The sequence below is a fragment of the Dreissena polymorpha genome, chromosome 1 (genome assembly GCF_020536995.1).
Source record: "Dreissena polymorpha isolate Duluth1 chromosome 1, UMN_Dpol_1.0, whole genome shotgun sequence".
Taxonomy (NCBI): Eukaryota; Metazoa; Mollusca; class Bivalvia; order Myida; family Dreissenidae; genus Dreissena; species Dreissena polymorpha.
The window spans coordinates 19,924,699-19,946,546 of NC_068355.1; the positions used below are offsets into that span (position 1 = coordinate 19,924,699).

At 36.3% G+C, this 21,848-nt stretch overlaps 1 protein-coding gene across 1 annotated transcript in view; it reads left to right on the top strand.

The window, feature by feature from the left end:
• Nucleotides 1-3,531: 3,531 nt before the first annotated feature.
• LOC127873321 (epithelial splicing regulatory protein 1-like) overlaps nucleotides 3,532-21,848 on the top strand; it is a 120,963-nt gene continuing 102,646 nt past the window's right edge. Inside the window, exons 1-5 of the mRNA XM_052417135.1 lie at nucleotides 3,532-3,617; nucleotides 4,012-4,169; nucleotides 4,961-4,987; nucleotides 5,261-5,387; nucleotides 8,571-8,706. The gene's annotated coding sequence lies outside the window, so the exon portion shown is untranslated. The remainder of the gene's footprint in view (nucleotides 3,618-4,011; nucleotides 4,170-4,960; nucleotides 4,988-5,260; nucleotides 5,388-8,570; nucleotides 8,707-21,848) is intronic.

A 21,848-nucleotide genomic window follows, 5' to 3' on the forward strand; every position in this document is an offset into this window, starting at 1 on the left:
TGATTATGAAAATATAAGTATATAATGGATGTTTCATTTTGCATGAGATTTTACAACAAATAATCAGAATTTTATTTAACACTTTGTACTCAGCTTCTGCAATGGATGGATATGCATACATGTTAAGGTTGCTCCAATGATTCTTGGGCATTTCTTATATTCTGACTAATAAAAGGATTTTTATTGAATAATATGTTTTAGTGTCAGCTCACTTGAGCTTATAATGGGAATTTGATGAAACCTTATATTTAGCATCCTTACGTTGACAAAGTGCTTTCATTGGAGATCAATCATTTGTTGCACTGATGCTCTTGTTTAACTTTTGACATTTCATAACATCATGATTAATAAACAGTCATTTTTAGCTCATCTATTTTTTGAAAAAAAATTATGAGCTATTGTCATCACCTTGGCGTCTGCGTTGGCGTCCGGTTAAGTTTTGCGTTTAGGTCCACTTTTCTCAGTAAGTATCAATGCTATTGCATTCAAACTTGGTACACTTACTTACTATCATGAGGGGACTGGGCAGGCAAAGTTAGATAACTCTGGTGTGCACTTTGACTGAATTATGTGCCCTTTTTATACTTAGAAAATTGAAAATTTTGGTTAAGTTTTGCGTTTAGGTCCACTTTTCTCAGTAAGTATCAATGCTATTGCATTCAAACTTGGTACACTTACTTACTATCATAAGGGGACTGGGCAGGCAAAGTTAGATAACTCTGGCGTGCATTTTGACAGAATTATGTGCCCTTTTTATACTTAGAAAATTGAAAATTTTGGTTAAGTTTTGTGTTTAGGTCCATTTTATTCCTTAAGCATCAAAGCTATTGCTTTCATACTTGCAACACTTACTAACTATCATAAGGGGACTGTGCAGGCAAAGTAATGTAACTCTGACTGGCATTTTGACAGAATTATGTGCCCTTTTATACTTAGAAAATTGAACATTTGATTAAGTTTTGTGTTTAGGTCCACTTTATTCCTACAGTATCAAAGCTATTGCTTTCATACTTGCAACACTTATTAACTATCATAAGGGGACCGTGCAGGCAAAGTTATGTAACTCTGACTGGCATTTGGATGGAATTATGGGCCCTTTATACTTAGAAAATTGAAAATTTGGTTAAGATTTATGTTTTGGTCTTCTTTACCCCTAAAGTATCATAGATATTGCATTCATACTTGGAACACTCACAAACTATCATAAGGGTACAGTAAAAGGACAAGTTGCATAACTCTGGTTGTCATTGTTACGGAATTATGGCCCTTTTTTGACTTAGTAACTTTTAATATATGGTTAAATTTTGTGTTTCGATCCACTTTACTTCTTAAGTATCAAGGCTATTGCTTTCAAACTTCAAATTCTTTCATGCTATCATGAGGTTACTGTACCTGGCAAGTTGAATTTTACCTTGACCTTTGAATGACCTTGACTCTCAAGGTCAAATTATTAAATTTTGCTAAAATTGCCATAACTTCTTTATTTATGATTAGATTTGATTGATACTTTGACGAAACTACTCTTACCTGACATACCACAATAGACTCCACCCAAACCATCCCCCGTGCCCTCCCTCCCCCCCTAATTTTTATTAACCAGGTTTTCCGAAGGAAAAAACTGGTTGTTAGATTGGCGAATGCGGGCGGGCTGGCTGGCTGGCTGGCTGGCGGGCTGGCTGGCTGGCTGGCGGGCTGGCGGAACAAGCTTGTCCGGGCCATAACTATGTCGTTCATTGTCAGATTTTAAAATCATTTGGCACATTTGTTCACCATCATTGGACGGTGTGTCGCGCAAAATAATTACGTCGATATCTCCAAGGTCAAGGTCACACTTTGAGTTCAAAGGTCAAAAATGGCCATAAATGAGCTTGTCCGAGCCATAACTATGTCGTTCATTGTCAGATTTTAAAATCATTTGGCACATTTGTTCACCATCATTGGACGGTGTGTCGCACGAAAGAATCACGTCAATATATCAAATGTCAAGGTCGCCACGACTAAAAATAGATTTTATTTTTTTTAAACAAACTTACAAAGGGGGTTAATTTTGTTTGTTCATTTCAAAAGTTCAGTTTGAGTTTTCTCCCTTTATCAGATTTTTTTTTCACAATGAAAACCTGGTTTTGTGACAATTTTGTCCCTTGTTTTTTTTTTAAGATAATCTCACAAATGACCACCACACCCTCACACTATACCCCCCCCCCCCCCACCCCCCCCCCCCAATTTTTTTTTTTTTTTTTTTTTTTTTTTTTAAGATCATCTCACAAATTACCACCACACCCTCACACTATTCACCACCCCCCCCCCCCCTCCCGCAATTTTTTTTTTTTTTTTTTTTTTTTTAAGATCATCTCACAAATTACCACCACACCCTCACACTATTCGCCACCCCCACCCCCAATTTTTTTTTTAAATGGTTATGTTTGAAATACCGTCCAACCATCGCACCCAAAAATACCCCCCCATCGCCCCAACTCCCCCCTCCCGCCCCCGATTTTTTTTTTTTCTTCTTTGTTTTCTTTTCGCTTTTTTGGAAGATAATGTAATAAATGTCCACAACCCCCCCACACTAAGAACGCTTATGCCTAGGATCATGAAACTTTGTAGGTAGATTGATAATGGCTGGCAGATGACCCCTATTGATTTTCAGGTCACTAGGTCAAAGGTCAAGGTCACGGTGACCCGAAATAGTAAAAATGGTTTCCGGATGATATCTTAAGAACACTTTGGCCTAGGATCATGAAACTTCATAGGTACATTGATCATGACTGGCAGATGACCCCTTTCGATTTTGAGGTCACTGGGTCAAAGGTCAAGGTCACAGTGACCTGAAATAGTAAAATGGTTTCCGGATGATAACTCAAGAATGCTTAGGCCTGGAATAATAAAACTTGATAGGTAGATTGATCATGACTCACAGATGACCCCTATTGATTTTCAGGTCACTAGGTCAAAGGTCAAGGTCACAGTGACCTGAAATAGTAAAATTATTTCCGGATGATAACTCAAGAACGCTTATGCCTAGGATCATGAAACTTGATAGGTAGTTTGATCACGACTCGCAGTTGACCCCTATTGATTTTCAGGTCACTATATCAAAGCTCCAGTCCAGCCTGCGCATCTGCCCAGTCTTGTCATTAAATGCATACTTAGGAGGATACCAAACGTTGTATGCTTTTTTTAGAGCGGAAAGCTAGCCACTCAGACCAGACTGCACAAGTCTGCACAGGCTTGGCTTGAGCTACGCTACCTGCATATGCCACAAGACCAATCATTGCATGACACAGATGTGACAGTTGTTATTCTACTGTGTGAAAAAAACTGCGTCTTAATCGAATGCCAAATGTTTCAATGTCAAAGAAATTCATAATAAGCCACTTGACGACACATATGATGTGATCACATGTAGTAAAATGTGTATTTTCTTGTTTTAATAAAAGTGCACTTCATAACAAACATTTCATTAGGTGGATATGTGAGTTGTTTTTTTTTATTCGATAAATTAGAAAAGTACATATTCAGTTTATAAACAGAAGCTAACAGCCCTCTGAAGACCTCAAGTCGTTTGAACAGCGTTCTGGAAAACAGCCCGCTGAGATTCTCAAAGAACTCGACCGGTAAGAATCATACCGCTCTGGAACCTTGAACTTGCTTCTTTTTGAAGATGATTGCAGCCATCCATTAGTGCAACCTTTTAACAGTTTGAACTTGCGTCTTTCTGAAGATTATTTCAGCCATAAGTGCAACCTTTTAACACAGTAAAATCTTGCTTCTTTTTGAAGAATATTGCTGCCATTAAAGGGATACCATAATAGTTTTATGTTGATGTTGTTTTGATGAAGTTATGGGCCTTTGACTAATAATTTTCTGCTGTGTGGCTTCAAACAACAGCTAAGGGGATTGGTGTTTGTTTGTGCACCTTATATTATTTCGTTATATTTTTTTACATTTACTGTATGCACATTATGTTCTGTTTTTGCCATCAATTTATTTATTTTATTTATTTCTTAGTTTTAGAAATGAAGGACGGGCAGCCACAATTTAGAATAAAAGTGGCCCAACAGAAGTCTCCAGTTACAAAGGGACTGAAGTCCACTACCCCAGTTCAGAACCAACAGACGTCCCCTACCCCAGAGCTGAAGCAACAGAAATCTTCTACATCAGGGCTGGTAGTTGTTTATGCTGGAATCTAGGGAAATAGATACAATAAAATCATGTTAAACATACAACCAAGAGTGAGCACAGAAAATATTTGCCTAATTCATTCTATTCACGATTATCAAGTAACATTAGTAATTTATGTATATTTATATATATACATATATTTCTGCAGCTTCTAAGAATAAATGACTATTCATACAAATTTGATATGTTGCATGTCTTAAAATGGGGAAACAATAATTAAATGCACCATTATGAGGTTGCCTTGGTGTAGTGGATATGGTGTCCACCTAGCAATCGGGAGGTCCCAGGTTCGATCCCCACTGTCAGAGCATTTTTTGGATCTTCTCCAAAGACAGCAAGTGCTGGTTTTTAGTCCCGGGAAATGGACTAAAGAGCATTTGAATAAGCCATAGGCTTTTGATGAAATCGAGCTTAAATAAATAGGTTTAAACTTAACTAAATACACCAAATTCAAAATTGTATACAAAAACTAAACATCATAGAAGTACATGACAAGGAAATAAATACAAAATAATAATAACCTGCCGATTTGTGCAAATTGACCTTTTGATTGTTTTCTCCTCTCAGCTGATTTTCTTCTTTGGAGTAATACTATTGTTTAAAAAATATGTGTTAAGTAACAAAAACTTTGAAATGATTTCACTTTATTTATGCATTTCTTCAACACACTGTGGTTGTTGTTTGGTTTTGAAGACTGAAGTTTGCATCAAACAATTGCAAACAACTGCAGTGCCTTTAGTGATATGATTATCATGTAAGATCATTCTCATTTCAGTTGCAGTGGAGATGAGGGGCTTACCGGGTAAAGCCACACATAAAGACATTAGGAATGTATGTGTGCACCTGTAAAGTATATATTACATTTGCATTAGCACCTTTTGAACATAGACATAAGTAAATCTATTTCTTACAATCAATGAAACAAAGTTATTATTATTACATTACATTTGATGCAATTTTTGGCAGGCAATCAATTATTTTCAATAGCTTAGTGTTACACATTTTTTGTGTAAGCTTTGTTGAATTGTTTCCAATCTTATTTATGGACATCCTTGCATTATACTATGTTTTTCAGTTTTTTAGCCCAATATGTATTTGTGGAGTGGACTATAACAGAAGGGAAAAAAGCGGGAGAGCTATAGTAACATTCTCTTCAAAAGAAGAAGCTGCGGAGGCTCTTAACAATAACCTGAAAATAATGGGTATGTGTACATAGCTTACATCTACTTTATTTTATAGGAACTAATAATGAAATGCTGGGCAGATTCTGATGGAATGGCCCTCTAGTAGTCTTCTAGATTCATGATTGTTGGTTAAAGAGGTCATGTGGCAAACACAGTTTTTTTCATTAAAGCATTTGTAACGAAATTTCATATTTTGCATGTACCATGGTATTATACTTATCTAAGAATGTGTTCAAATTGTGCCAATGGGGGGCAAACATTTAAAACTCTTGGTTCAAAGTATTAAACATTGTGGATGCAGAAGCATCAAGAACACTTGTACTAATATTGTTCAAATAATGATCCACAAGTTAAAACTTGCTTAAGGGATCATAAGTTTTTTTTCTTTGATAAGATTTTTTGGGAATATCGGTTTGTTTGAAACTGAGAAGCAAAACAATTTCATATGTACTATTTAGCATCAACTAGAGGAAATCAACAAACTTATCTCAAGTCATGCTTCTTGTGTCAAAATTAGTCACATCCCAGTGGCCACATGTGGCCACATTTTTAATGAATACATATTTACTCATTAATAATGGTCTTATATCCATTGAGATGGGGAACTGATAGAGTTGCCAATAATCCTCATTCAACTCTCCACTGTCAAATGTGGAGAGATTTACCATGGGCACCAAAGAAGCAACTTTCCAACAAACATTTTAAAAATGTACCCTGTGACCTTCACCTTGAACTTAGATATAACATAACCTTCATAACTTCTATCAAAGCGTATATAGGGGGCATATGTCATCCTATGGTGACAGCTCTTGTTTTTCTTTTGATTTTCTTAGCTGATTTCCAAAATGCTAATGGTCCATTACAAAGCATGGAGGCCATGGAGAAAAGGGCAATTTTCTTTAAATGGCAATTGCGAAATATTTGAATTACTCTTGAAATGGGATCCAGTCAGTTGAAAAACATGGCCACCAGTTTTCCTTAAATTTTCCTTATATTGCTATAGTGGAACTTTCTTGTCACTAGAAGGCATTTTTGCTTACCTCAAGCTTTATTGAATGTCTACAGCTACTACATTATGAGTCAGTTTAGCTTGAAATTTAGTAGTAGTAAAACAAGAAAAAGCATAAAGAGTTTTTTAAGCGGCACATATTCAGTATGCAGGATTAAGAAAGCCCTTAATAACTCACAAAGTAATGATATGTATATGTTTGTTTTTTAACCAGGTTTTCCGAAGGAAAAAAACTGGTTTTTAGATTGGCGAATGCGGGCTGGCTGGCTTTTAAAATCATTTGGCACATTTGTTCACCATCATGGTACGGTGTGTCGCACGAAAGAATCACGTCAATAACTCCAATGTCAAGGTCGCCACAACTAAAAATAGATTTATTTTTTTTTAAACAATCTTACAAAGGGGGTTAATTTTGTTTGTTCATTTCAAATGTTCAGTTTGAGTTTTCTCCCTTTATCAGATTTTTTTTTCACAATGAAAACCTGGTTTTGTGACAATTTTGTCCCTTGTTCAGGATTGTACCTATGAAGAGGGTCACAGTCTTCAACAGGACCATCCTTTTGTTATAAGATGAAAATAGTGTTATAAATGTTTTGAATGCAAGATTGTGTCTTTATTTGTTATGCCCCCCTTCGAAGAAGAGGGGGTATATTGCTTTGAACATGTCGGTCGGTCGGTCTGTCGGTCCGTCCACCAGGTGGTTTCCGGATGATAACTCAAGAACGCTTGGGCCTAGGATGGTGAAACTTAATAGGAACATTGATCATGATTTGCAGATGACCCCTATTGATTTTGAAGTCACTATGTCAAAGGTCAAGGTCACAGTGACCCGAAATAGTAAAATGGTTTCCGGATGATAACTCAAGAACGCATACGCCTAGAATCATGAAACTTCATAGGTAGATTGGTTAGACTCGCAGATGACCCCTATTGATTTTGAGGTCACTATGTCAAAGGTCAAGGTCACGGTGACCCATGATAGTAAAATGGTTTCCGGGTGATAACTCAAGAACGCATACGCCTAGGATCATGAAACTTCATTGGTAGATTGATTAAGACTTGCAGATGATCCCTATTGATTTTGAGGTCACTAGGTCAAAGGTCAAGGTCATGGTGACCCGGAATAGTAAAATGATTTTTGGATGATAACTCAAGAACGCATACTCCTAGGATCATGAAACTTCATAGGTACATTGATCATGACTCGCAGATGACCCCTATTGATTTTGAAGTCACTAGGTCAAAGCTCAAGGTCACGGTGACCCGAAATAGTAAAATGGTTTTCGGATGATAACTCAAGAACGCATATGCCTAGGATCATGAATATTCATGGGTAGATTGATCATGACTCGCAGATAACCCCTATTGATTTTGAGGTCACTAGTTAAGTCTTATATTAATACTGCTGACTACAAAGCTTTGATACTAGGATGGATGTTACATATCTTGATTTTACATCATCTAACCTTGATATTGATAATCATTTGAACTTAGACTTATTCAGATGTTCAAAATTCTTGGTTGGCCCAAAATGATTGTGTGGTAAACTTTTATGGGCCGTGCTCTATGAAAAGGGGGTTTAATGCATGTGCATAAAGTGTCATCCCTGATTAGCTTGTGCAGTCCATACAGGCTAATCAGGGACGACACTTTCAGCTTTTATGATATTTTCTCTTCTTAGCACAAATCTAGTTAGGTGGAAATTGTCACCACTGATTAGCCTGTGCCGATTGCACAGGCTTATCTGAGACGACATTTTAGGCATATGCATTAAACCCCATTTTCACAGAGCACGGCCCTGATTTATTTCTTTGTTTTGGTCATCTCCCTCATTCTGTGTCACAGGTTATAAGTTTGGAACGGTTGTAACCTGTGGCCAATCAAAATAATCTTTTGAAATCATTGTTTGTCATGGCCTGAGATTGTTGCTTATTCTAATATTACATAATAGGATCCTGATAAAACATTGCTAAATTGCTGAGGTTAATATGAAAATTGCTTCTTTTAAATTAAAATGACAACCATGTTTTGTCTGCAATTAACTGACAATTTATGACTGTAAGACAATAATAATTGCAATCATGGTGTCGTGATTGTTATATAGTATGCAACCATAGTTTGTGGAATAATTGAGCGCACAGTTCTTGATGCCCTGACTGCGTATGATCCCATTTCTCGCCCGTTTTGTAAAGGTTCTGGATGATGAGCTGGAGTTGAAGCTGGACTCGCTGTACCCAAAGGCTCTCGGTTTCCTGGTGATCCTTTCTAAAGATGGAGATCTGATCTACGTCTCTGAGGGGATTGCAGATCATCTTTGGCCTGCAACAGGTACTGTAACTGTTATGTGGGCCGTGCTCTTTGAAAAGGGGGTTTAATGCATGTGCGTAAAGTGTCGTCCCAGATTAGCCTGTGCAGTCTGCACAGGCTAATCAGGGACAACACTTTCCGTCTAAACTTGATTTTTGCTAAGAAAAGACTTTCTTTAAACAAAATATATCATAAAAGCGGAAAGGGTTGTCCCTGTGCGGTTGTATCCCTTAACACACTTGCTTGAGTTATAAGACATTGTATCTACTTTTCCTGCAGATTGAGCTGATTGGTCAGAGCATCTACAACTACGCACACGCGTGCGACCATGAAGAAATACAGGAAGTGCTCTCTCCTCGCTGTCGAGAGGAGGCGATGCCAATGACCGTGTTCATACGCCTCAAGTGCACCCTCGCCCCAAAGGGAAGCAACGTCAACCTTAAGTCTGCTACATTTAAGGTCAGTGGGCTTTTGTTGGCAAGTAAAGTCTAACGCATACTACTAGATAGGCAGTTAGCTTCTGGCTTAGTATGTTTGGCCACTAATGAACTATATTTTGCTGATTTTAAACAATTTCAACACAATTGATTAAAAAAAAAATGTTATGTCCCCCACCACTATAGTGGGGGACATATTGTTTTTGCCCTATCCGTTGGTTTGTTTGTTTGTTTGCCCCAACTGTAACATTTTGGGATAACTTTTGCAATATTGAACATAGCAACTTCATATTTGGCATGCATGTGTATCTTATAGAGTTGCACATTTCGAGTGGTGAAAGGTCAAGGTCATCCTTCAAGGTCAAAGGTCAAAAAACAAATCCAAGGGAAGTAATTAGCTTTAAAGGGAGATAATTATTTGAAACTGCCAGATGATAATTTTTTTTATTAAATAAATCAAAGGGGGGCAGTTTCTGGCAAACACATTTCTTGTTTTGGGATAGTTTTTGAATCAAAATAAAGGCAAAACTATTTGAATATTTGAATTTGATATTTCGTAAGGATGAGACCAATTTTAAGATTGCATCCAAGCTTCCCTGATTTGTTTGTATCTTTTCTCTCAATCTGTTAATATTAATGCCTTTTTGAAATCATTATTATTTCTTTCAGCATACTTAATTAATTGTAGAGGTTGAAGTCTTACTATTTATACTGTATTCAATATTATGTATGGTATTTTATTTAATTTAGTGACATTTTGACAATAATATCATGTTGTTTGAGTGTTTTGTTAGAAAACATTTTGTTAATTTGAATCATATTTATTTTGAAGGAAAAGACCAAGGACAAAATAGGGTTACATGACACTAAAGAATGTTAACATCAGTGTCAGCAACTTGGAGTGATGGCATAAATAAATGATACAATTTTCTCTCCTGTCCTATTTTTATGCCCCCCTTCGAAGAAGAGGGGGTTTATTGCTTTGCACATGTCGGTCTGTCGGTCCTTCCACCAGGTGGTTTCCGGATGATAACTCAAGACCGCTTGGGCCTTGGATCATGAAACTTCTTAGGTACATTGATCATGACTCGCAGATGACCCCTTTTGATTTTGCGGTCACTAGGTCAAAGGTCACGGTGACTCGAAATAGTAAAATGGTTTCCAGATGATAACTCAAGAACGCTTAGGCCTAGGATCATGAAACTTGATAGGTAGATTGATCATGAGTCGCAGATGACCCCTATTGATTTTGAGGTCACTAGGTCAAAGGTCAAGGTCACAGTGACCCGAAATAGTAAAATGGTTTCTGGATGATAACTTTAGAACGCTTATGCCTAGGATCATGAAACTTTGTAGGTAGATTGATAATGGCTGGCAGATGACCCCTATTGATTTTCAGGTCACTAGGTCAAAGGTCAAGGTCACGGTGACCCGAAATAGTAAAAATGGTTTCCGGATGATATTTTAAGAACACTTTGGCCTAGGATCATGAAACTTCATAGGTACATTGATCATGACTGGCAGATGACCCCTTTCGATTTTGAGGTCACTGAGTCAAAGGTCAAGGTCACAGTGACCTGAAATAGTAAAATGGTTTCCGGATGATAACTCAAGAACGCTTAGGCCTTGGATAATGAAACTTGATAGGTAGATATATCATGACTCGCAGATGACCCCTATTGATTTTCAGGTCACTAGGTCAAAGGTCAAGGTTACAGTGACAAAAATCGTATTCACACAATGGCTGCCACTACAATGGACAGCCCATATGGGGGGCATGCATGTTTTACAAACAGCCCTTGTTTTTGTTTCAGTTACAATAATGGAGTCAACTGTTGCATTATTACGATTGAAATTAAGAAGAGAGCGGACTGAGGTATGCATTCATAAGACATGCTGTAGAAGGTATAGATAAATTATGCACATTTTATTAGCCCAACTGAGCACAACCTGCTCATGCCAGATGAACACAATAATTAAGATAGACTGCTTAAATACAGTTTTCAGTCATTCAGTAGTAAGGAGCTATGTTGTTATGGAAGTGTTTTTTTAATAATGTGTCTATATTTCAACTATGAAAAACATTAAGTGTCAGATGTTTGGTACCTGAAAAGAAGATCAATCTTGAATTTCTGCTGTGTGGCTTCAAACAACAGCTAAGGGGATTGGTGTTTGTTTGTGCACCTTATATTATTTCGTTATATTTTTTTACATTTACTGTATGCACATTATGTTCTTTTTTTTGCCATCAATTTATTTATTTTAATTATTTCTTAGTTTTAGAAATGAAGGACGGGCAGCCGCAATTTACAATAAAAGTGGCCCAGGAGCTGTTGAAGGTCAGTGCCCTAACAGGCTGTTTTTCCATGGCAAGAAGTAAAATGTGTTCCAAAAAAAAAAATCACAAGAAAAAATGCCAAACTTTTCCATTACAGGCATTAGTTGGTTTATTAAGTGTTTTAAGTAACAATATAATAATGTAGTACATTATAATATCAATTAAAAATGCAGTTAAACATTCACATATTAGCCATTGGAATACTTCTTTTTATGTCCCCCACCACTATAGTGGGGGACATATTGTTTTTGCCCTCTGTTGGTTTGTTTGTTTGTCCCAACTTTAACATTTGCTATAACTTTTGCAATATTGAAGATAGCAACTTGATATATCAGTGTGCCAAGAAATTTAATATGTATGTGTCATGAAGTGCTTTAAATCATCTGTCTCAAAATGGTCTAGTTCCTTCTAGTCACTAGTATCTTAATAGAGCTCATTATCCTCTTATTGTTCCATTATATCAAATACTGTCTATAGTATTCATCACCCATGATCATTCTCATTTCAGCAACACCTATTGCGACACCACCAGCATTTAAAAACGAAGAAGGTAAAGAAAGTACCACACTTGCATGTCATCAGTTCTTTTAAAAAATAATAAGGAAGTTAAAACAAAAACAGCTATTATAGATAAAGTGTACCTGGCAAATATTTTCCTGGCATTGACCCTTATGAATCAATAGAAAATATTTGTTTGTTATTGTGATTAAAATATTAATTAATATGATGACAAATATGGTAGTTGTTTATGCAGGAATCTAGGGAAATAGATACAATAATAACATGTTAAACATACAACCAAGAATGAGCACAGAAAATATTTGCCTAATTCATTCTATTCACGATTATCAAGTAACATTAGTAATTTATGTATATTTATATATCGACATATATTTCTGCAGCTTCTAAGAATAAATGACTATTCATACAAATTTGATATGTTGCATGTCTTAAAATGGGGAAACAATAATTAAATGCACGATTATGAGGTCGCCTTGGTGTAGTGGATATGGTGTCCACCTAGCAATCGGGAGGTCCCGGGTTCGATCCCCACTGTCAGAGCATTTTTTTGGATCTTCTCCAAAGACAGCAAGTGCTGGTTTTTAGTCCCAGGAAATGGACTAAAGAGCATTTGAATAAGCCATAGGCTTTTGATGAAATCGAGCTTAAATAAATAGGTTTAAACTTAACTAAATACACCAAATTCAAAATTGTATACAAAAACTAAACATCATAGAAGTACATGACAAGGAAATAAATACAAAATAATAATAACCTGCCGATTTGTGCAAATTGACCTTTTGATTGTTTTCTCCTCTCAGCTGATTTTCTTCTTTGGAGTAATACTATTGTTTAAAAAATATGTGTTAAGTAACAAAAACTTTGAAATGATTTCACTTTATTTATGCATTTCTTCAACACACTGTGGTTGTTGTTTGGTTTTGAAGACTGAAGTTTGCATCAAACAATTGCAAAATCACGTCAGATCATTCTCATTTCAGTTGCAGTGGAGATGAGGTGCTTACCGGGTAAAGCCACCGTAAAGACATTAGGAATGTATGTGTGCACCTGTAAAGTATATATTACATTTGCATTAGCACCTTTCGAACATAGACGTAAGTAAATCTATTTCTTACAATCAATGAAACAAAGTTATTATCATTACATAACATTTGATGCAATTTTTGGCAGGCAATCAATTATTTTCAATAGCTTAGTGTTACACATTTTTTGTGTAAGCTTTGTTGAATTGTTTCCAATTTTATTTATTGACATCCTTGCATTATACTATGTTTTTCAGTTTTTTAGCAGAGGCTCTTAACAGTAACCTGAAAATAATGGATATGTGTACATAGCTTACATCTACTTTATTTTATAGGAACTAATAATGAAATGCTGGGCAGATTCTGATGGAATGGCCCTCTAGTAGTCTTTTAGATTCATGATTGTTGGTTTAAGAGGTCATGTGGCAAACACAGTTTTTTTCATTTAAGCATTTGTAACGAAATTTCATATTTTGCATGTACCATGGTATTATACTTATCTAAGAATGTGTTCAAATTGTGCCAATGGGGGGCAAACATTTAAAACTCTTGGTTGGCCCAAAATGATTGTGTGGTAAACTTTTATGAGCCGTGCTCTATGAAAAGGGGGTTTAATGCATATGTGCGTAAAGTGTCATCCCTGATTAGCTTGTGCAGTCCATACAGGCTAATCAGGGACGACACTTTCAGCTTTTATGATATTTTCTCTTCTTAGCACAAATCTAGTTAGGTGGAAATTGTCACCACTGATTAGCCTGTGCCGATTGCACAGGCTTATCTGAGACGACATTTTAGGCATATGCATTAAACCCCATTTTCACAGAGCACGGCCCTGATTTATTTCTTTGTTTTGGTCATCTCCCTCATTCTGTGTCACAGGTTGTAAAATTGGAACGGTTGTAACCTGTGGCCAATCAAAATAATCTTTTAAAATCATTGTTTGTCATGTCCTGAGATTGTTGTTTATTCTTATATTACATAATAGGATCCTGATAAAACACTGCTAAATTGCTGAGGTTAATATGAACATTGCTTCTTTTAAATTAAAATGACAACCATGTTTTGTCTGCAATTAACTGACAATTTATGACTGTAAGACAATAATAATTGCAATCATGGTGTCGTGATTGTTATATAGTATGCAACCATAGTTTGCAGAACAATTGAGCGCACAGTTCTTGATGCTCTGACTGCGTATCATCCCATTTCTCACCCGTTTTTTAAAGGTTCCGGATGACGAGCTGGAGTTGAAGCTGGACTCGCTGTACCCAAAGGCTCTCGATGGTTTCCTGGTGATCCTTTCTAAAGATGGAGATCTGATCTACGTCTCTGAGGGGATTGCACATATCCTTGGCCTGCAACAGGTACAGTAACTGTTATATGGGCCGTGCTCTGTGTAAAGGGGGTTTAATGCATTTGCGTAAAGTGTCGTCCCAGATTAGCCTGTGCAGTCTTTCCATCGAAACTTGATTTTTGCTAAGAAGAGACTTTCTTTATACAAAATATATCATAAAAGCGGAAAGGGTTGTCCCTGATTAGCCTGTGCGGTCGTGTCCCTTAACACACTTGCTTGAGTTATAAGACATTGTATCTACTTTTCCTGCAGATTGAGCTGATTGGTCAGAGCATCTATGACTACGCACACGCGTGCGACCATGAAGAGATACAGGAAGTGCTCTCTCCTCGCTGTCAAGAGGAGGCGATGCTCAGGACCGTCTTCATACGCCTCAAGTGCACCCTCACCCCAAAGGCACAGCGTCAACCTAAAGTCTGCTACATATAAGGTCAGTGGGCTTTTGTTGGCTTCGTACATCGTGCCCTATCAAATCAAATGTCTTGTTGTCTATCTGTACACCTTATTTTACATTCAATAGTTCACCAGGTCAAATATTTGATGCCACTTTAGAAGCCACATTAATGACTCAATTTGCAACTCACTCAGAACCAGCTTAACAAAATTTGGTTTTAATCTTGCTGAGATGCAGCAAAAATCAAGGTCATCATATCAAAAATCCTATTAAATGTGTATGTTCATTCTAATTGTATGGGAAACGTCTGTGGACCGATAACTTTCGCATGTGTTGCCTGAAGTTACCTAAACTGGGTCTATTTTTGGCCTTTCCTAAGGCTTCAAGAGTAATATTAGGTCATGTGCTTGTTAAGGTGAAGGAAGTTGACTTGTGCAGTTAGATAGACTTGAAACGGCTACAAAATCTTTATAAACATTTCTTAACAATATTTTTTTGTATTGTCTATTTTAGCAGCATCTGTGCCTGCTTGTTAATCTTGACAAATAACGGTCAATTTATAATCCGGGCCAGACTTGTCTTAAATTGTGGTCAACAGGTCAAATATTTTAAAAAACACTCTGGGAGCAACATTCATGGAGCAAGTTTGTTGAAACCAATTTAACACACCATTAAAAATCATTTAAAAAGTTACTTGCGAAATTTACCAACAATTGTACTAGCCATTTGAAGGAAAAAAAACAAGTCAGCTAGATCACCAACTCAGTTACAAAAATTACAAATGCAAATCTCTGTTTAAAAGTGTAAAAAATATGATTGTGAATAACCAGGAACATGTTTCATTTAAAGTATATGTGTACATGTTATTACCGAAACTGGGTCTATTTGTTTACCTTTTTGAAGGCTTATTAAACATGGACATTTTGTGGTTATAATTGTTTGAATTTTCTAGTTCAAGCAGCATCTACAGAGGCGGTAAATAAGCCATTAAAATCTCGGCTACCGGAGCTAAGGAACACCGCAAGAAAGGCCTGTCCCGATAAGCAATGTAAGAAGACACATAGCAGATAAATGAATAAATTTAGTAGAACTAAGTATCTTAAGCCTTTTCTAACAACTTACAAATGCTAATTATGAGATATTGTGCGTCTTGCGTCTTTTGTCGAGTACTGGTTGTTGTTGTTTGTCGCATATTAGCTCCTTACCAATTAAGAGGTAACTAGGAATCACTTGCGTCCAATAACAATGTTTACAGGTAAAATCTACGTGCTCAGGGTGAGCTTCTGTGGTTCGCCTTTTTAGGGCGCCTTCGTACATCGTGCCCAATCAAATGATGTATTGTTTCCTATCTAGACGCCTTATTTTTCATTCAATAGTTCACCAGGTCAAATGTTTGTTGCCACTATAGCAGCAACATTAATGACTTAATTTGAAACTCAGTCAGAACCAGCAAAACAAACTTTGGTTTTAATCTGGCGTAGTTGCAGCAAAAATCAAGGTCATCATGTCAAAAATACAATAGAAGGTGTATGTTCATTCTAATTGTATAGGGAAAGTCTGTTAACTGATATCATTCGCATGTGTTGCCTGTAGTTACCTAAACTGGGTCTGTTTTTGGCCTTTCCTAAGTCTGCAAGAGTAACTTAAGGGCATGTGCCTGTTAAGTTTAAGGAAGTTGACTTGTGCACTTTGGAAGACTTGAAACGGCTTAAACAATTTTATAAACATTTCTTTATGATAATTGTATGTATGATCTATTTCAGCAGCATCTGTGCCTGATTGTTAATTTTGACAAATGTATGCCAATTTATAATCTAGGCCAGACTTGTCTTAAAGTGTGGTCAACAGGTCAAATCTTAAAAAAAAACACTCTGGAACCAACATTCATGAGAAAAGTTTGTTCAAACCAATCAACTCACCATGAAAACCAGTTACAAAGTTGCTTGGGAGATGTACCAACAATTGTACTAGCAATTTAATGACATAAACAACAAGTCAGCTAGATCACCAACTCAGTAACAAAAACTGCCACTGCAAATCACTGTTTTTATAGTGTAAAAATTTTACTTGTGAATAACCAGGAACAAGTTTCATTTTAAGCATTAGTATACATTTTATAAACGGAACTGGGTCTATTTGTTTGCTTTTTTGAAGGCATATTAAACAAGGACATTTTGAAGTTATAAATGTTTGAATTTTCTAGTTAAAGCAGCATCTACCGAGGCGGTGATTCAGCTTTCCGAATCTAGGGAATCAAAGATGGAGAACGCCCCAAGAAAGGCCTGTTGCAATAAGCAATGTAAAAAGACATATAGGAGATCAAAGAATAAATTCAGCACAACTTAGTATCTTTAGCCTATTCTAACTACTATCAAATGCTCATAATGAGCTATTGTGCGTCTTGCGTCGTTTGCCGAGTACTGGCTGTTGTGGTTTGTCGCATATTAGCTCCTTACCAATCAAGATGTAACTAGGAATAACTTACAAATGGAAATTATGATATATTGTGCGTCTTGCGTTCTTTGTCGAGTACTGGTCATTGTGGATTGTCTCCTTACCAATTTAGAGGTAACTAGGAATCACTTGTGTCCAATAACAATGTTTACAGATAAAATCTAAGTGCTCAGGGTGAGATTCTGTGGTCCGCCTGTTTAGGGTGTCTTCGTACATCGTGCCCAATCAAATGATGTCTTTTTGTCTATCTAGACGCCTTATTTTCCTTTCAATAGTTCACCAGGTAAAATATGTTTTGCCACTATAGAAGCCACATTAATAACTTAATTTGAAACTCAGTTAGAACCAGCTTACCAAAATTTGGTTTTAATCTGGCTCAGATGCAGCAAAAATCAAGGTCATCATGTCAAAAATCCAATAGATGGTGATTGTTCATTGTAATTATATGGGAAAAGTCTGCGGTCCGATATCTTTCGCATGTGTTGCCTGTAGTTACCTAAACTGGGTCTATTTTTGGCTTTCTAAGTCTGCAAGATTAATTTAAGGGCATGTGCCTGTTAAGGTGAAGGAAGTTGACTTGCGCACTTAGGTAGATTTGATACAGCTACAACAATTTTATAGACATTCCTTCATAATAATTGTTTGTATTATCTATTTCAGCAGCATATGTGTCTGATTGTTAATGTTGACAAATATAGGCAAATTTATAAACTGGGCCAGACTTGTCTAAAAGTGTGGTCAACAGGTCAAATATTGAAAAAACACTCTTGAGAGAAAAATTAATGTGTCAAATTTGTTCAAACCAATTAAACACACCGTGATAAACCAGTTACAAAGTTACTTGCGAGATGTACCATCAAAAGACAAAAACAACAAGTCAGCTAGATCACCAACTCAGTAACAAAAACTGCCACTGCAAATCACTGTTTTTATAGTGTTAAAATTTTAATTGTGACTAACCAGGAACAAGTTTCATTTAATGTATACATGTTATTACCGAAACTGGGTCTATTTGTTTGCTTGTATGAAGGCTTATTAAACAAGGACATTTTGTGGTTATAATTGTTTGTATTTTCTTTTTCAAGCGCCATCTACAGAGGCGATCAATAAGGATGTCGAATGTATGGCACCGGAGCTGGAGAACGCCCCTAGAAAGGCCTGTCCCGAGAAGCAATGTAAGAAGACACTTAGGAGATCAAAGAATAAATTCAGTACAACTAAGTATCTTAAGCCTTTTCTAACAACTAACAAATGCTCATTATGAGCTATTGTGGGTCTTGAGTCGTTTGTCGTGTACTGGTTGTTGTGGTTTGTCGCATATTAGCTCCTTACCAATCAAGAGGTAACTAGGATGCACTTGCGTCCAATAACAAGGTTTACAGGTAAAAACTAAGTGCTCAGGGTGAGCTTCTGTGGTCCGCCTGTTAAGGGCTTCTTCGTACATCGTGCCCTTTCAAATGATGTGTTGTTGCCTATCTATACGCCTTATTTGCCATTCAATAGTTTACCAGGTAAAATATGTTTTGCCACTATAGAAGCCACATTAATAACTTAATTTGAAACTCAATTAGAACCAGCTTACCAAAATTTGGTTTTAATCTGGCTCAGATGCAGCAAAAATCAAGGTCATCATGTCAAAAATCCAATAGATGGTGATTGTTCATTGTAATTATATGGGAAAAGTCTGCGGTCCGATATCTTTCGCATGTGTTGCCTGTAGTTACCTAAACTGGGTCTATTTTTGGCTTTCTAAGTCTGCAAGATTAATTTAAGGGCATGTGCCTGTTAAGGTGAAGGAAGTTGACTTGTGCACTTAGGTAGACTTGAAACGGCTACAAAAACTTAATTAACATTTCTTCATTATAATTGTTTGTTTTGACTATTTTAGCAGCATCTGTGTCTGATTGTTAATCTTGACAAATAAAGGCCAATTTATAATCTGGGCCAGACTTGTCTTAAAGTATGGTCAACAGGTAAAATCTTTAAAAAAATAATCTGGGAGCAACCTTCATTAGACATGTTTGTTGAAACCAATTCAACACATCATGAAAAAAAACAGTTACAAAGTTACTTGCGAGATGTACCAACAATTGTACTAGCCATTTAAAGACAAAAGCAACAAGTCAGCTAGATCACCAACTCAGTAACAAAAACTGCCACTGCAAATCACTGTTTTTATAGTGTAAAATTTTTAATTGTGACTAACCAGGAACAAGTTTCATTTAAAGTTTATGTATGCATGTTATTACCGAAACTGGGTCCATTTGTTTTCCTTTTTGAAGGACATTTTGTGGTTATAATTGTTTGAATTTTCTATTTCAAGCGGCATTTATCGTAGTGGTAAATCAGCCTCCCGCATTTAGACTACCGGAGCTGAAGAACGCCCCTAGAAAGGCCTGTCGCGATAAGCAATGTAAGAAGACACCTAGGAGATCAAAGAATAAATTCAGTACAACTAAGTATCTTAAGCCTTTTCTAACAACTAACAAATGCTCATTATGAGTTATTGTGCGTCTTGCGTCGTTTGTCGTGTACTGGTTGTTGTGGTTTGTCGCATATTAGCTCTAGAGGTAACTAGGAATCATTTGTGTCCAATAACAATGTTTATAGGTAAAATCTAAGTGCTCATGGTGAGCTACTGTGGTCCGCCTGTAAAGGGCGTATTCGTACATCGTGCCCTATCAAATGATGTCTTGTTGCTTATCTAAACACCTTATTTTTCATTCAGTAGTTCACCAGGTCAAATATGTGTTGCCACTATAGAAGCCACATTAATGTCTCAATTTGAAACTCGGTCATTACCAGCTTAACATATTTTTGTTTTAATCTTGCTGCGATGCAGCAAAAATCAAGGTCATCATGTCAAAACTCCAATAGAAGGTGTATGTCCATTCAGATAACCTCCAAGGGGCAACCATTGCAATTTTTGTATTTTTTGTAATTTTGAAACTGTGTGAACAACTCAATACAAATGTCAAAGTGAAACAGTTACTAGTGTGATAATGTACTTAAAAGTATACTTGCTGTTCAAAGCAAAACACCAAGCAGGCCAATGTACCAAATAAAAAACTATATAGTGTAACAATTCATAATTATGTTTGACACGTTACCTTTTTTTGTTTTAAGTATAGGTAAACATGTAGTAACCTATATGAAAGACACATAAATCTTACGGGACATACGTTTTGATAACTTCAAAAATTACTGGACTTTGCCAGATATTACAAGACATTGTGCTTCATTAAGCATACAATAGAAAACACCTTATATAGAGTTCATTTGTATCAATATGACGTTCACAAATTAGATTATTATAAAAAGTCAATACAGCTTCGTGTTATGTTCATACATAACACTTAATTCTAAAGAACAACACAAAACACTAGAGCTCTTAAAGTTAAAATCTGATAAAATATTAGTTGGTAATTTAAAAAAACTACATCACAACAAGTGAAGTGCTCTGTTTGGATAAATAATTATTACCTGGATTCAAAACAGTTAAATTGAATTCAGCCGATAACAAACTTGTTATGTCGCCCAACTCGCAGAATAAGTTTGTATATTTGTCTCGTTCTAAGAATAGCATTTAGGGTTTGTTACGCCACCAGCAGCCAACTATTGTACCAGCCATTTAAAGACAAAACAGCAAGTCAGCTATATCACCAACTCAGTAACAATAGCTGCCACTGCTGGTCAGTGAGTATTTCTCGGACGAAAGTTACGGTTTTTATTTAATAACTATCAAAATAATACGAAAAAAATAAATAATTACTGATACATCCTGGGTTTGTCATCTACAAGCGAATGTAAACAAAACATTTTTTTATGTGCGCTTGCGTATGTACATGGGCTGTCTATGGGGTCATTAAAGGGAGGTAATTTTCCACCTACAGATGTATTTACTGGACATTTATATAAATTTAGTATTTTGAAACAAAACTTTTCTTAACATTAACATTAAAATGACGTTAATACATTACAATGATAGTAGAATATGTCGCTTTCTGAGTGTGAACAACTTAATAGTAATTTATACTAGCAATTTAATGACACAAACAACAAGTCAGCTAGATCTCCAACTCAGTAACAAAAATTGCCACTGCAAATCACTGTTTTATAGTGTAAAATTTATAATTGTGAATATCCAGGAACAAGTTTCATTTAAATTATATGTATACATGTTATTACCGAAACTGGGTCCATTTGTTTGCCTTTTAGAAGGCTTATTAAACAAGGACATTTTGTGGTTATAATTGTTTGAATATTCTTTTTCAATCAGCATCTTCCGTGGCGGCAAATAAGCCTTGGCTATCGAAGCTGGACAGCCCTTCAAGAAATGCCGTTCCCGATAGACAATGTAAGAGACACCTAGGAGATCAAATAATAATTCAGTACAAATAAGTATCCAAAGCTTTTTTAGCAACTAACAAATGCGCATTATGAGCTTTTGTGCGTCTTGTGTCGTTTGTCGAGTATTGGTTGTTGTGGTTTGTCGCATATTAGCTCCTTACCAATCAAGGGGTAACTAAGAATCACTTGCGTCCAATAACAAGGTTTACATGTAAATTATAAGTGCTCAGGGTGAGCTTCTATGGTCCGCCTGCCTGTAAAGGCGTCTTTGTACATCGTGCCCTATCAAAAG